Genomic DNA, 15283 nt, shown 5'->3' on the forward strand with positions numbered 1-15283 from the left:
TAATAGATCCCTCCACCAAAGGAAATAGGCCCTTACTATCCACTATGTCCAGGTCCCTCAATATTTTGTGCACCTCAATGAGATCTCCTCTCAGCCTCCTCGGTTCCAATGAGAACACACCCAGCCTATCCAATCTGTCCTCATAACTAAGAATTTCCATTCCAGGCAGCATCCTAGTAAATCTCCTCTGCACCCTCTCCAGTGCAATCACGTCCTTCCTATAATACGGTGACCAGAACTGCACGCAGTACTCCAGCTGTGGCCGAACCAAAGTATTATACAATTTAAGCATAACCTCCCTGCTCTTATATTCTATGCCTCGGCCAATAAAGGCAAGCATTCCGTATGCCTTCTCAACCACCTTATCCACCTGGCCTGCTACTTTCAGGGATCTGTGGACAAGCACTCCAAGGTCCCTTTGTTCATCTACACTATTACGTGGCCTACTGCTTAATGTGTATACCCTTTCCTTATTAGCCCTCTCAAAGTGCACTTCTCTGAATTAAATTCCATTTGCCACTGCTCTGCCCACCTGACCAGTAGATTGATATCGTCCTGCAGCCCATGACTTCTTCATTATCAACCACACAGCCAATTTTAGTGTTGTCTGCAAACTTCTTAATCATACTCCCTATATTCAAATCTAAATCATTGATATGTACTACAAAAAACAACGGGCCCAGTACTGAGCCCTGCGGTACCCCACTGGAAACAACCTTCCAGTCACAAAAACATCCATCAATCATTACCCTTTGCTTCCTTCCTCCAAGCCAATTTTGGATCCAACTTGCCATTTTGCCCTGAATCCCATGGGCTTTAACCTTCATGACCAGTCTACCATGTAGGACCTTATCAAAGTTTTACTAAAATCCATATACACTACATCATACGCACTACCCTCATCGACCCTCTTGGTTACTCCTCAAAAAATTCAATCAGGTTAGTCAAACACAATCTTCCCTCAACAAATCTGTGCTGACTGTCCCTAATTAATCCTTATCTTTCAAATGTAAATTTATCCTGTCTTTCTGGATTTTTTTCAATAATTTTCCCACCACTGAGGTTAGGCTGACAGGCCTGTAATTACTCGGCCTGTCTCTTTCTCCCTTCTTAAACAAGGATACTACATTAGCAATCCTCCAATCGTCCGGCATCAAGCCCAAATCCAAAGAGGACTGAAAAATGATGGTCAAGGCCTCTGCTATTTCCTCTTTTACTTTGCTGAACAGCCTGGGATGCATTTTATCCGGGCCTGGGGACGTATCCACTTTCGAAGCTGCTAAACCCCTTAATACATCCTCTCTCACTATATTTATTTCATCCAGAATATCACACTCCTCCTCGATAGCAGTATCTGCATTGCCCCTTTCCTTTGTGAAAACAGATGCAAAGTATTTGTTAAGAACCTTACCAACATCTTCCTCCTCCACACAAAGATTACCCTCATGGTCTCTAATAGGCCCTACCCTTTCTTTAGTTACCTTCTTACTCATTATATTTATAGAACATCTTAGGGTTTTCCCTAATTTTACTAGACAAGAATTTCTCATGCTCTCTCTTTGCATTCCTAATATCCTTTTTAATTTTGCCTCATAACTTTCTATATTCCTCTAAAGATTCTATACTATTTAGCCATTGGTATATGACATAAGCTTCCCGTTTTGTCTTTATCCTCCCCTGTAAGTCCCTAGATATGAGACATGAGATTATGCACTTTGGCAGAAAAATCAAAGCAGAAGTTATTATTTAAATGGAAAAAAATTGCAAAGTACTGCAGTACAGCGGGACCTGGGGGTACTTGTGCATGAAACACAAAAGGATAGTATGCAGGTACAGCAAGTGATCAGAAAGGCCAATGGAATCATGGCCTTTATTGCAAAGTGGATGGAGTATAAAAGCAGGGAAGTCTTGCTACAGTTATACAGGGTATTGGTGAGGCCACACCTGGAATACTGCGTGCAGTTTTGGTTTCCATATTTACGAAAGGATATACTTGCTTTGAGGCAGTTCAGAGAAGGTTCACTGGGTTGATTCCTGAGATGAGGGGGTTGACTTATGAGGAAAAGTTGAGTAGGTTGGGCCTCTACTCATTGGAGTTCAGAAGAATGAGAGGTGATCTTATCGAAATGTATAAGATTATGAGGGGGCTTGGCAAGGTGGATGCAGAGAGGATGTTTCCACTGATAGGGGAGACTAGAACTAGGGGACATAATCTTAGAATAAGTGGCCTTTCATTTAAAACTGAGATGAGGAGGAATTTCTTCTCTCAGAGCGTTGTAAATCTGTGGAATTCACTGCCTCAGAGAGCTGTGGAAGCTGGGACATTGAATAAATTTAATACAGAGATAGACAGTTTCTTAACCGATAAGAGAATAAAGGGTTATGTGGAGCGGGCAGGGAAGTGGACCCGAGTCCTTGAATCGGGCAGCCATGATCATATTGAAAGGCAGAGCAGGCTCAAGGGGCCGAATGGCCTACCCCTGCTCCTATTTCTTCTGTTTTTATTCTTATCACATGCAACTTCTCCTCCAAGTCACACACCATCCTGACTTGGAAATATATCGGCCGTTCCTTCATCGTCACTGGGTCAAAATCCTGGAACTCCCTCCCTAACAGCACTGTGGGAGCACCTTCACCACACGGACTGCAGCGGTTCAAGAAGGCGGCTCACTACCACCTTCTCAAGGGGCAATTAGGGATGGGCAATATCCTGATGGCCACCTTTGTGTACGGCTGCATCAAGCTGTGCACAGACCCTCAGTACGCAAACACCAAGTGTCACTACGTGCTGAGGTTCTACCTGTCCCCGGTGTTGCGAAGGATGGGTCTGGCCACGCTGCTGCGAATTGCCCCCACCAGTTGGACCATGCCTGTCCACCTGTCCTTCGTGGAAAAGCTTTTCACAAAAAATCCCTTTGACCACAAGGCCATAAAACAGTGGTCAGCACGTAAGGTCCTGGACGCCCTACGAAAGAAGAAGAGGGTGGACCCTGTTGGGTGGTGCCCTGAGCGGACTATCGAACTTGTTTGGCAGAACGTCTCATCGCCAGAGCTTTCACACAAGCACCAAGACGTAGCTTGGTTGGCGGTGAGGAGGGCCTTACCTGTCAGAGCGTTCATGCCGACGTATCATCAACACGGCACGGTGCCCCCGAGTCGGCTGCAGGGCGGACGAGACTGTCACCCATCTCCTTCAGGATTGCACCTTCACAAGGCAGGTCTGGATGGAGATGCAGTGGTTGCTGTCGAGGTTCACATCGAGCAGCTCCGTAACACAGGACTCTGCTCTACGGGCTGTTCCCAGGGACACACACCGAGACAGACATCACCTGCTGCTGGAGGGCCATCAACTTGGTCAAAGACGCTCTTTGGTCTTGCCGAAACTTGCTGGTCTTCCAGAGCAAGGAGATGTCCACGTCTGCGTGTTGCAGACTGGCGCAATCCAAGATCCAGGATTACGTGCTGAGGGACGCACTTAAAATTGGTGCAGCCGCCGCAAAGGCACGGTGGGGAATGGCCACAGTTTAAAGCCCTTCCGCCGCGGTAAACCCGGGGGCAGGAATCAGTACAAACTCCCCTCGGGCTGTATTTGTAATTTACTTTTTGTGTACATGGAGCACCATGATCTGTAAACACCTATGTAGTGCCATGGTCTGTTGCGAAATGCATGTTGAAAAGAAAAAAATGTAAATGTACCGTCACCCATTCCGTGTCCCGTATAGTGACACGTGTAATGTAATTTGTTGAATGTACTACAATGTATCCCGTATTGGGCCGAATTGCATTTGAACTAGAAAACAAGGAAATGTAACGAACGGAACTGCCGTCAGCACCCAAATAATAGTGTATGGGATTGCTGACCGCAGCTAAATGTATTGAAATGCCTTTGAATGTACTGTACAGATTTTTTTTATGAATAAAGTATATTTTGAAATAAAAATAATAAATGCCGCCATTGCCAGTGACGCCCACATCCCATGAACGAATAAAAACATACATCATTAAAACAGATAATCTGTCCAATTATTTCATTGCTGTGTCCAAATGTTGTTATTTTGTAATTATTTGTTGACGGGGAGTAGGTTACTCGCCCAGCAACATAAACCACTGTCTTACCTTTCCCTGTGTCGCAGTTGCATTTCCTACATTACAACAGTGACCACACGTCAATAGTAATTCATTGGCCCTGAAGTATTTTGGGACGTCCTGTGGTCGTGAAAGGTTCTGTATGAATGCTAGTTCTTTATTTCAAAGAATAGGAAATTCATCCCAATATTTACTTTGAATCCCACTTGGAGGTATGAATTTGTGTGAAAGCATAACAAGAATGGATTGTTACTGATGGTGGCAGAGGATTCGGGAAAGCCAATGTGATCGATCACACGAGCAGCAGCAGGTGGGGGTTACCGGTGACACACTTGCCCCGGGAACAGGGCTTTGCCAAAACTGGAATCTTTTCCCTGGTGCAGCAAAGTAAAACCCTTCATTTATTGACAGCTCCCTCTTTATTAAACCTGTTGGTGCGGTCCTTGGGGTCCAAGCCTGGATGTGTGACTCGGAGTGAGTCGCAGCACGATGAATGTCCACTTCCTGGTTCTTTTAATATCCTTCCTTGGGCTTCCAACACGTCTGTGGAAATCGCTAAAGCAAGGAGCGTATTGCCTTGGTGTGAGGTGTTTTTAGTGTACCCTTACCGCGAGATTTCTTCTGCAAATTCTCTCTCACTGACCCATTGAATCGGTTTATGAGCACAGTAATTAAAAGGCGATTGAGTTTGAAGTTGCTGTGAATTTGAAAAGTAGAGTGGAAGTTGTAGAATAGCCTGCACCAGCTGTGTACAGCTGACCAGGTGTCCTCTATGTGTTCAGACACGGAGCTGGGCAGCCCAACATGGGGCCGAGGAGGCGACTGCAGTCAAACCATTATTCTTGGACTAGCTTTCCAAAAGATGGAGGCCAGGCTCCCGCACACCGTGCCTCCTTCTCTCGAAGCTGCATCGTTCCCACAATAATTGAACTAGAAGATTAATGGAAAGAGTTGATGAGGTCACTGTGTGAACGCGTTGGTCCGCGGCTCTCCGCCCGTCTTTCCTAACCTTCTGAGTCATTGCTGCATTTTCTGATTGTTTCAGATTTCCAGCATTAGTAACTTTTAGCTGTCTGTTCCAAAAAGTTTAGCTAAACAGTGACTAGAACAACCCCCCCCCCCCCCCCCACACACACACACACTCACTCACACACACACACTCACACTCACACACAGTCACAGCTTCTCATCATAATCATATCATCACACACACTCACACACACACACTCACACTCACTCATACACACCCACTCATCATAATCATATCATCACACTCACACACTCACACTCACACACCCACTCATCAAAATCATATCATCACACTCACTCACACTCACACTCACTCACAATCACACTCACAAACACACTCACTCACACTCATACACATATACACACTCACTCACACTCATACACACACACAGTCACACATCCGCACACACACTCTCATCAGAATCATATCATCACACACACTCACACACACACACTCACACTCACTCATACACACCCTCTCATCATAATCATATCATCACACTCACTCACAAACACACTCACACCCACTCATCATAATCATATCATCACACTCACTCACACTCACACTCACTCACAATCACACTCACACTCACAAACACACTCACTCACACTCATACACATATACACACTCACTCACACTCACACACACACAGTCACACATCCGCACACACACTCTCATCAGTATCATATCATCACACTCACTCACATTCACACTCGCACACACACACTTTCACACTCATTCACAATCACACACAAACACACAAACTCACACACATTCAGTCACTCACACTCATTCACAATCACTCACTCACAATCATTCACTCACTCATACACAGACAAATTCACACACACTCACTCACACTCACACAAAAACACATCCACTCACACACGCACTCACTCACATACACACTCACATGCACTCATAAAAACACACGCACACACACACATTCATACAAACACACTCACTCACACACTCACAAACTCACACACACTTACAGTCACAGTCTCACCCACACACACACACACACACTCACACAAACACACTCACACTCCCACACATACTCTCAAACTCACACACAAACACACACTCACTCACACTCACCCAAGTTTGTGCACTGTGGAGCAAGTCCATTGTTGTACTGATCGTATCTGACAGAATTTAAGATTAAAGCTGAAAGTTACAGGTAGAAGTGACCAAACACTGAGGGCAGCGCCGCTGACATGGGGAAACACATTTAAACTTCATTGATCTGTAATTTTTAAAAATGAATTTTTAGTTGTCTGGCTCATAACATAGTAGTTAAGTGTTATAAAAGCAGGTATCTGTGCATTGTCTAGTGTGTACCTGTTCCCTGTGTTACTCTCCCTGTCTCCAGTATTGCCCAGTGTCCGCCGTGGGTAGCACACTCACCTCTGAGTCAGAAGGTTGTTCCACTCCAGAGACTCGAGCATAAAATCCAGGCTGACACTCCAGTGCAGTGCTGAGGGAGCGCTGCACTGTCGGTGGTGCCGTCTTTTGGATGAGACGTTAAACCGAGGCCCCGTCTGCTCTCTCAGGTGGTTGTAAAAGATCCCATGGCACTATTTTGAAGAAGAGCAGGGGAGTTACCCCCGGTGCCCTGGGGCCAATATTTATCCCTCAATCCACATCACTAAAACAGATTATCTGGTCATTATCATATTGCTGTTTGTGGAAGCTTGCTGTGTGCAAATTGGCTGCCGCGTTTCCCACATTACACTCCAAAAGTACTTCATTGGCTGTAAAGCGCATGGGGACATCCTGAGGTCATGAAAAGCGCTATAGAAATGCAAGTCTTTTTCTTTTTTGGAAGGAACCAGAGACAAAAAAAAAAATGAGGGCGCTGTTGACTTTCGCAGCCACTGGTAATGTGTGGCCACCAGGTTCAGCAGTGAGAGCTTTTCTTCTGGGAGGCTGAAGATGTCTGTGCGCACCTGATGTGACAATCTGAGCCTGTGGAAGCAATGCTGTTCCGAGACATCAAGGAAGTGGAGCCTCTGGCTGTAGACCCTGTTGGTGGGCAGTGCCTCCCTTTGTCTGTAGACCCTGTGGGTGGGCAGTGCCTCCCTCTGTAGACTCTGTGGGTGGGCAGTGCCTCCCTCTGTAGACCCTGTCAGTGGGCAGTGCCTCCCTCTGTAGACCCTGTCAGTGGGCAGTGCCTCCCTCTGTAGACCCTGTCAGTGGGCAGTGCCTCCCTCTGTAGACCCTGTCAGTGGGCAGTGCCTCCTTCTGTAGACCCTGTCAGTGGGCAGTGCCTCCTTCTGTAGACCCTGTCAGTGGGTAGTGCCTCCCTCTGTAGACCCTGTCAGTAGGCAGTGCCTCCCTTTGTAGACCCTGTGGGTGGGCAGTGTCTCCTTCTGTAGACCCTGTTGGTGGGTAGTGCCCCCCTCTGTGTATACGTTGTTGGGTGGGTTGTGCCCTCCCTCTGTAGACCCTGTGGGTGAGTAGTGCCTCCCTCTGTGGACTCTTTGGGTGGGCAGTGCCTCCCTCTGTAGACCTTGTCAGTGGGCAGTGCCTCCCTCTGTAGACCCTGTGGGTGGTTGTGCCTCCCTCTGTAGACCCTGTGGGTGGTTGTGCCTCCCTCTGTAGACCCTGTGGGTGGGCAGTGCCTCCCTCTGTAGACCCTGTGGGTGGGCAGTGCCTCCCGCTGTAGACCCTGTGGGTGGTTGTGCCTCCCTCTGTAGACCCTGTGGATGGGCAGTGCCTCCTGCCATCTCTCTGTTGTCCGCTGCTCCCTCCACGCCAGGCCCTTGATGCTCATGATGCAGATTGTCTTCCACAACTGAAGTCCAATCCGATCAGCCATCCGTTTCCCGCTTTTGACAATTTCATCCCCCACCATCTCCCGCCTGACGTGGTGCGGGGAGGGGGTTAACGTTCCCCCCAATGTGCCTGTTCCTCCTCTGACAGGAAATTAATTACAAAGTAAAGGCTGCTTATGAAATTAGAATGTAACTGTTTGTGTTAAAAGGCCACAAAACATGTGAAAAATGAGCTTAAGCTCTTTGTCCATCTTGGGTTTCTAACATATTGAAGATATGAGGGAGTGTCGGAGTGTTTTCTGGTACACTGATACAGCACATTGTTAGCACCAAAGGGCAGGCTGCTTCTCCTCGTATGTGGAACCATCCGAAAGCAATCTGGCTCCGTAATACTTTCATTCTTTGCTGAAAGCGAATACTTTCCTGCAAGCTCGGAAGAGTAGTCGGTGAGGATTACTGTGGTGCTTAAAAGTACTTTAAAGAAAGCCATTTAATAATAAATATTTCAAGAAACCAAATATTACAAACAAACAGATGCCACGTTGAAGCAGCAAAACTGACAAATATTTATTCCTCTGCAGTCCATGGATCAACCTTAGAATGTGAAGGTTTTATTTTTTGTAAAAAAGCAGATTCTGATCCCGGTCCAGATGGTTCGAGCTATGATGTGTTTGTGCGAGAGAGATTTGTGAACATTCCCTCTGCCCTACAGGATTACCCATTTGCCAGAAATATGGAGGTCAGATTGTTTTGGTAATGAGAGATTTATTTTTGAATGTGTTCATAATCCAGATCGGAAGAGCAACATAGAGACATCTGCGTGGATACATTTCCATATCACTAACCTTTGACTAGAGCAATCCTTCCCTCCAATGTGACAACAGAAATTCCATCCACCCGTATAAATGTGGATGGAAAACAAATTTGTTGATCTTAATTTCAGACTTTGACAATTCTCCGTCACGGGTCAAAGTCACAATCTAATATAATCGTAATATAATCACGGTTATTTTATTTTTTTATCTAATGTTAATAGCTGGACGAGTTTCAGAAAAAAGTAGTTTCAAGTACTAAATATGACTTTTTATAAATCATCATCATAGGCAGCCCCTCAAATCGAGGATGAATCATGGCACTTCAGAACATAGGCGCAAAGATAACCCGTGGGCCAAGACAATCTCCCGGTACTGCCGAGAGTTAGACATACCCTTGCATATTTAGGCATTTAAATATGTTGCGTGGCGAGTTGCTGAAAGTGCGAGCTGAGAACGTCGCAGCGAGGGGAAACCGGGAATCTGGGACCCGGGTAAACAGGGAAAGCAACTGAGCATCTCCTTAACCAATCAGACTGCAGGATTGTGAAATTAACAGCACAAGGACTGAGCAGGAAGTGTATGTTAGAGCAGGTAAATTCAATGTCAAATCAGGTACAGAAAGAGAAATAAAGAGACGGAAAGAAAGAGCGGATTAAGAGAAAAAAGACAGAAAAGAAAAGTTTTAAAAAGTTAAATTTAACTTTTACGCTTTTAAAATCTCTAACAACAATTAAAACCTAAAGGAATGAGACTGCACATTGGTAATAGTTAATTTTCAGTGCCAGAGAGGTTGATTGGAATTAATTAACCTTATCACGTCATTAAAAGGACAATTAGACTGAAATGACTTGGCTTAACTTTCTGTGGGGCGTTTAGTTCTTCGCTACCGTGCAAATACAGCAACCTCACGCTGTTCAATGCATTTCAACCAGACGTATTGCCCTCGCCTGAAGTTGCTGTAGCATTTGCAAATAAATAATTTTATTTTGTCAACATATCTATGACAAAGGATTGGCAATATATCACCGCTTGCTGCAGTCCTTTAGTGCATTAATATTGGAACAGTACAGTAACAGTAAGTAGACTAAAAAGCATTGCAGCTCTGCGCTTTTAAACAGGAGGTCGAAAAACAAACAAAAGCTACAATGGCAGGCTTAAAAAGTAGGTTCACGTCAGAGCTGTGAGATTTCATTGTTCTGGATACGCTCTCTGCCCCTCTACTGTGTTTTACACATTCGGATGATACAATGGGCTTATTGTAATCTTGGCTTATACATTCCAGCACATATTCATGTGTACAAACACTGAGGTAGAGATGTTTCAGTATTTAGCCACATGTACAAACTTGAGTGGGAATGAATTTTTGGCTTAGTAATAGCATTCCCACCTCTAGGTCAGGGGTGAAGGATTAAGCCTCACTCCAGACAGCCCCGGCAAGTGTAGAGGAGAATATGGTTCAAAATACAACAACATCTTGTATTTATATAGCAGCTTTAACACCTAAAACATCTAAAACTAGGGTCCTGAACTTAAGGAAAGCTAACTTCGACGGCATGAGGCGTGAATTGGCTAGAATAGACTGGCAAGTGATACTTAAAGGGTTGACTGTGGATAGGCAATGGCAAACATTTATAGATCACATGGATGAAATTCAACAATTATACATCCCTGTCTGGAGTAAAAATAAAAAAAGGAAGGTGGCTCAACCGTGGCTAACAAGGGAAATTAAGGATCGTGTTAGATCCAAGGAAGGGGCATATAAATTGGCCAGGAAAAGCAGCAAACCTGAGGACTGGGAGAAATTTAGAATTCAGCAGAGGAGGACAAAGGGTTTAATTAGGAGGTGGAAAATAGAGTATGAGAGGAAGCTTGCTGGGAATATAAAAACTGACAGCAAAAGCTTCTATAGATATGTGAAGAGAAAAAGGGTAGTGAAGACAAACGTAGGTCCCTTGCAGTCGGACTCGGGTGAATTTATATTGGGGAACAAAGAAATGGCATACCAATTAAACAAATACTTTGGTTCTGTCTTCACGAAGGAAGACACAAATAACCTTCCGGATGTACTAGGGGACCGAGTGTCTAGTGAGAAGGAGGAATTGAAGGATTAGGAATTGCCTAATTAGGCAGGAAATTGTGATGGGGAAATTGATGGGATCGAAGGCCGATAAATCCACGGGCCTGATAGGATGCATCCCAGAGTACTTAAGGAAGTGGCCCGAGAAATAGTGGATGCATTGGAAATCATTTTCCAACAGTCTATCGACTCTGGATCAGTTCCTATGGACTGGAGGGTAGCTAATGTAATACCACTTTTTTAAAAAGCAGGGAGAGAGAAAAGGGATAATTATAGACCAGTTAGCCTGACATCAGAAGTGGGAAAAATGTTGGAATCAATTATTAAGGATGAAATAGCAGCGTATTTGGAAAGCAGTGACAGGATCGGTCCAAGTTAGCATGGATTTCTGAAAATGAAATCATGCTTGACAAATCTTCTGGAAGTTTTTGAGGATGTAACTCATAGAGTGGACAAAGGAGAACCAGTGGATGTGGTGTATTTGGACTTTCATAAGGCCTTTGAAAATGTCCCACAAAAGAGATTGGTGTGCAAAATCAAAGCACATGGTATTGAAGGTAATGTACTGGCATGGATAGAGAATTGGTTGGCAGACAGGAAGCAGAGAGTCGGGATAAATGGGTCTTTTTCAGAATGGGAGGCAGTGACTAGTGGGGTGCCGCAGGGCTCAGTGCTGGCACCCCAGCTCTTTACAATATACATCAATGATTTGGCTGAAGGAATTTAGTGAAATATCTCAAAGTTTGCAGATGATACTAAACTGGGTGGCGGTGTGAGCTGTGAGGAGGATGCTAAGAGGCTGCAGGGTGACTTGGACAGGTTAGGTGAGTGGGCAAATGCATGGCAGATGCAGTATAATGTGGCTAAATGTGAGGTTATCCGTTTTGGTGGCAAAAACACGAAGGCAAAATATTATCTGAATGGCGGCAGATTAGGAAAAGGAGAGGTGTAACGAGACCTGGGTGTCATGGTTCATCAGTCATTGAAAGGTGGCATGCAGGTACAGCAGGCGGTGAAGAAGGCAAATGGCATGTTGGCCTTCATAGCTAGGGGATTTGAGTATAGGAGCAGGGAGGTCTTACTGCAATTGTACAGAGCCTTGGTGAGGCCTCACCTGGAATATTGTGTTGAGTTTTGGTCTCCTAATCTGAGGAAGGACATTCTTGCTATTGAGGGAATGCAGCGAAGATTCACCAGACTGATTCCAAGGATGGCTGGATGGACATATGAGGAGAGACTGGATCAACTGGGCCTCTATACACTGGAGTTTAGAAGGATGAGAGGGGTTCTCATAGAAACATATAAAATTCTGACGGAACGGGACCGGTTAGATGCGGGAAGAATGTTCCCGATGTTGGAGAAGTCTAGAACCAGGGGACACAGTCTTAGGATAAGGGATAGGCCATTTAGGACTGAGATGAGGAGAAACTTCTTCACTCAGAGAGTTATTAACATGTGGAATGCCCTGCCGCAGAGAGTTGTTGATGCCAGTTCATTAGATATATTCAAGAGGGAGTTAGATATGGCCCTTATGGCTAAAGGGATCAAGGGGTATGGAGAGAAATGGGGAAAGGGGTACTGGGGTGAAGGATCAGCCATGATCTTATTGAATGGTGGTGCAGGCTTGAAGGACCAAATGGCCTACTCCTGCACCTATTTTCTATGTTTCTATCCCAAGACGCTTCACAGCAGTGTTTATAAAACAAGCATTTGACACGGACCCACATAAGGATATATTAGGGCAGGTGACCAAAAGCTTCCTCAAAGAGGTAGGTTTTAAGGAGTGTCTTAAAGGAGGAGAGAGAAGTGGAGAGATTTAGGGAGAGAGTTCCAGAGTTTGGGGCCCAGGCAGCTGAAGGCACGGCCACCAATGGTAGAGCGATTAAAATCAAGGATGCTCTAGAGGGCAGAATTTGAGATTAGAGACATAGGGAGGGGTGAGGCCATGGAAGGATTCGAAGACAAGGATGAGGATTTTGAAATCGAGGGGTTGCTTAATCGGGAGCCAATGTAGGTCAACGAGCAAAGGGGGTGATGGGTGAGCGGGACTTGGTGCGAGTTTTGGATGACCTCAAGTTTACATAGGGTAGAATGTAGGAGACCAGCCAGGAATGTGTTGGAATAGTCAAGTCTAGAGGTAACAAAGGCATGGATGAGGGTTTTAGCAGCGGTTGAGCGGAGGCAAGGGGCGGAGAGGGGTGATGTTACAGAGGTGGAAATAGGCAGCCTTAGTTATGTTGTGGATATGTGGTCGGAAACTCATTTCAGGGTCAAATATGATACCACGGTTGAGAATAGTCTGGTTAAGCCTCAGAAATACTGATTTTTTTTTGTATTATTATGCCAAGTTAAGTTGTTGTGATTGAATTAAGTCAGTCTGACCAGGAGTGCTGGTCTGTATGTTTATCTAAATGTGAAATAAAGCCAATTAAAGATTTATACCTGCCGGTTTCTCGTCAAGGTTTGCGCCGTCTGCCTTCGGAGGGAAGCACACACTGGTGATGTCAATGTACATGTAGATAATGGGCCGTGTGAGTCAACTCTCATAAAAGTAAATGTTTCAGGCTGTTACATCAGCAACTGATGCAAAGAAGGTATCTCTGGCAAACCTGAATGTGTAATGTACCAACACACACTTTTATCTCCTTTGCTCTTCTCCATGTCTTTGCTCTCTATCGTAGTATTTTGACATTTCCTCTTATACCTGCTTGTTATAAATCTTCAGCTTTCCCAGTTTTCTCACCTCTTAGTCTCCAGCCCTGGTCACCGATCCATAGCTCTCAGGTGGTTTTTTTGCATTCAACCACTTACCTGGCTGGTTTCCCTTGAGAGCTTTCTCCAACCTGGATTAATAGTCTTCACTTATCTCAGTACCTCAAACTGGGTTAAGGCCTTACACCTCACTAGAGATAACCAGCTTTGCAACAATTTCTTTGCAATTTCTTCCAACACTATTTAATATTTTATACTTGATCCTAGCCTTAACTATTAGCAAGCAGTGATCAATCCTGATACCAGTTCTCTCATAACTTTGGGCACCATGATGGTCTTACACAACTCCTATCAATACATTATGAGCCCATTCTGTTACTTTGCCACTTGTCTTCCATTTCGTTTAAATATTACCATGTTCAAACTTTGCATCGGTGACAATCAAGTTTATGACAAACATTTCTCATTATTTATCTGATGTCTGACCCCACATGGTCAGATGACTTTTCCTGAAATTTTGGGCCACGTGATACTTTTCAGATGCCCCATTGTTGTTGCAGCAAGTTCATACACGGTGCAGCACACCCTCTAAAGTGCCTTGTTTTGCTTATTGCTGTTCTCCGTTTGTGCTCACCACAATGTGGATATCTTGGGTACTTGCTCTTATTGAACGTAGATCGATTGGGTTTCATTCCATTAGTTAATGCTGGTTGAACAGATCACTCCTTCACTGTGAATGTCAGCATCACGTCCACTGCATAGAGCTGTCAATATTCTGCTTTTGGGCCAATGTGTCCAAGTTAATCTTGAAATGTTCATAGATGTGTAATTCCAGCTGATATGTTCTGCCCTCCAAGGTCCAGTTTAGTTATTTATCCGACTGGAATATCATATCTGTTATCTGTTATGCAGCAGTTTTTCTTTTCTTTTCCTCTAATTTCTTCCCTTCCCCCTCGACCAGTGAAGATTCTGACTTCTTGCTGGGTTCAATATCTTACGAATGGTCTGACTGGACATCTGCTGCTACCTTGCTGAAGAGGCCATAATTCATGGAAGCCTCAACAGTGAATGTTAGAAGGCTCAGCCCGCTATTATTCTCATCTGACATTCACATGTGCACTTCCAGCAGGAGTCACTGGATGGCAATCATAAGCAGGAACCGTGACCAATTTCCCTCCCTAACCTAGACGTAGACAGTAATTGCCCAATTGCCGTGCTGAGATCCGCACACCGGACTCGCCGGTGTGGCTGAACCGCTCACTGGACAAACTCGCTGAGTCCTCGGGGCGTCTTGCCTTTCAGAGGATCATGGGTTCAAGCCCCATTCTAGAGACCTGAGCATATAATCTAGCCTGTCACTTAACTGCAGTATTGTCTTTCAGATGGCATGTTAAACTGAGACCCTGTCTGTTTTCTCACACAAAGGATCCTAGATCGGATGGCACTATATAAAGAGTAGAGTTCTCCTCGTGTCCTGGTTATCATTTATCCCTCAACCAATATCGGATTATTTATTTGCTAACTATTTTGGGATCTTGCTGTACGCAAATTGGCTGTGCCAACATTATAACAGTGATTACTCTTCACAAATATTTCAATGGCTGTGAAGTGGTTTCGGATATCCATCCATCTCTATCTATCTATCTATCTTTCTCGTTCTTTCTTTTTCTTTAATATTTTCTGGAATATTAATGTGGCTATTTTATTAAATGAATAATACAATCCCAGTCTCATTTCCACCACTGTGGAAATGAGACTGGGATTGTATTATTCATTTATTCTT

The sequence above is a fragment of the Pristiophorus japonicus genome, chromosome 13 (genome assembly GCF_044704955.1).
Source record: "Pristiophorus japonicus isolate sPriJap1 chromosome 13, sPriJap1.hap1, whole genome shotgun sequence".
Lineage (NCBI taxonomy): Eukaryota > Metazoa > Chordata > Chondrichthyes > Pristiophoridae > Pristiophorus > Pristiophorus japonicus.